At 37.6% G+C, this 2500-nt stretch overlaps 1 protein-coding gene across 13 annotated transcripts in view; it reads left to right on the plus strand.

Moving 5' to 3' along the window:
• Nucleotides 1-2500, plus strand: part of LOC144968984 (RNA-binding protein Musashi homolog 2-like) — a 361376-nt gene that overhangs the window by 301003 nt on the left and 57873 nt on the right. The gene's annotated exons all lie outside the window — the stretch shown is intronic.

The raw sequence follows: 2500 nt of genomic DNA on the forward strand, positions 1-2500 counted from the left end.
ACACACACACACACACACACTCACTCTCTCATTCTTTCATTCTATCTATCTACGAGTATCTATCTATCTATCTATCTTTCATGTTCTCCCTTTCTCTTTTTCTCCCCTCTTATCTCATTCCATATTTTGAAATATTACTCATTTCAGGCGATTTCAAGGAATATATATAATGTTTAAGACACAAATAATGTTGAATTATGTCGATAAGCTACTAACTAAATGATTTTATCGATGATGATAACGACGATAGACAATGATTTTTCACAAACATCATCACGAAATGTGAGAAAGGTTGGGATGGGTTGGAATGAGATGAGGGTGGGGGTTGGAGGAGAGAAAGAAATCTAATATCTCCTATTCCCCGTTGGCAACTCTGTGTTTGTCGATAACCGCCAAATTGCCCACCATCAATTTCTGACCATCATAATAGTTTGGCGGTAAAAGAAAGAAAAATCTGAAAATAGCCGTGGTCACTTCACTTTATATTGGTCAATCTATCTTCCTATCCCGTCTTTATCTCCCTTCCTCAATCATCTCTTCGTTTTTTTCACGAAATGGGGTTTCTGAAATATACTTATTTTATCAAAATCGGATCTAACCGAAAAATCTAATTTATATTAACTCGTGCATACAAACTTTTGCAGCTCAACAAAATAGCCTACATATGATTTTGAAAAAGAAAGTTATAACGCTCATTGATTTATTGGTTTCTGATGTGACGTTATATTGGGCAATGACAGGTCCAAGCCAATACGTTTCTCTCTTTATTCATTTATCATTTCCCGAGCATTTTTAAAGTCTATATTAATTTATTTGAAATTCGATACGAATTTGTTATTAATTATTACTCTAAAATTCTGTATTGCCACATTTAATGTCGGTCACTCGCTATGGGATTCAATCTCTTTCTGATGCTCCAATTTTCACTCCTCTGATGGAGGTTCTCTCGTCACTCTGGTGACCGCCAGTTCTTGAGAAATGGAAATTGTCAGTTACGAACTTTTCTTAGTGTTATAAGGCATTAGTTATTGCTTGGTCGTGCGTGTAGAGGGAGTGAGTGGTTGTGCTTCTCATCAAGACCACAGTTGTCTTAGTGCAAATCGATACTTCGATACTGCCATTTTTGATGCTCGGAATGAATGAGTACGAGTACCCTGAGCGGTCACTATGGCCCCGGTGAGAGGACAGTTAATAGAGGAGGGGGGTGTTTGTGTGTTCGAAGATGGTGATCTATCATGGCGTGTGATCAAATGGAGGGAGTGTAAAACATTACAAGATATAATATTTGATGGGGAGAGAAGTTATTGATGATGGCGTGCCAGGTCATGTTAGGATGTTGAATTTGTTACTCCAGCCTCAATTGGATTCAATAGTCTGATGTCACGCCGCCCGGCAACGGCGGCCATCTTGGTTCTAAACAAAGAAAATCATTACTTTTTATTCTTTAAGCTGGCTAGAACTTTTATGTCTTGTGACCAGAATGTGTAAAAGTCAAAACATGATCAAATTTATGGGGTTTTTTCCTTTGGATACGCTTTTATGCTCGCCGGAGAAATATTTCATACGGGCGTCCGCCATTGTTCCCATAGTTTAGAGCCAGTGTTGCTAAGTTACCATGCGTCATTAGGAAGGAAGTAACGTTACGACTGTTGAATCCTATTTCGGGGAGAGAAAGAACTTTTGAAAAGTGCTGGGAATCAAAGTAGAGAAAGTGTATTCCTCAAATGATATTATGACATTCGATTGACGGGGAGATGATTTATTGATGATGTAGTCTTGGGACATTTTAAATGGTCACTAAACGGTCTTTGTTATCAAAGTTGACCGACCCAGATCTGCCATACTCTGTGAAGTCCCAGGCTTGAGAGTTTTTGAGAAGATGAGGGTCATAATTTATTCGGTCGATAGGACTAGAGTGCTGATCAGAATTTCAAAAACGTTTTTGTTTGTTGTTGTTTTTTTTTTTTTTGTTTTTTTTTTGTTTTGTTTTGTTTTTGTTTTTTGGTTTTTTTTTTGGGGGGGGGGGGGTTTGGGGGGGTTGTTTTGTTTTTTTGTGGGGTTTTTTTGTTTGTTTTGTTTTGATTTTTTCAGAGTACGGCAGAGATCATCCCAATCTTAGATTATGTCTGTTAAGTTTTTGAGAGCGTGTTTTGGAGTTATGAAAGTCACATTTATTATTATTGTTTGTCAAAGAACAAGGGGGGCGAGGCTTTAAAATATTGGACATATTGCTCTTTTGAAACCTATAAATTCCTTCGTATGTCTGTCCAATTCTTTACCCATAATTTATGAACCGCATGGTGGCCACTTTTTGGTTTCGGAGAATCCAGAGGATTCCACTTCTTTTGTCATTATTTAAACCAACGAATTCAACCAAATGGAGTATAGCTGTCGTTGGGTATCGTGAAACATATCGTGAAAATATTCCTAATGTACGTTGAACTCTACTGCTCAATGCCTTCGTTGCTCTTTTGAGTGACTAATAAATTGGTTTTTGGAC

The sequence above is a fragment of the Berghia stephanieae genome, chromosome 3 (genome assembly GCF_034508935.2).
Source record: "Berghia stephanieae isolate SIO BIC M18660-M18661 chromosome 3, UCSD_Bste_1.3, whole genome shotgun sequence".
Taxonomy (NCBI): Eukaryota; Metazoa; Mollusca; class Gastropoda; order Nudibranchia; family Aeolidiidae; genus Berghia; species Berghia stephanieae.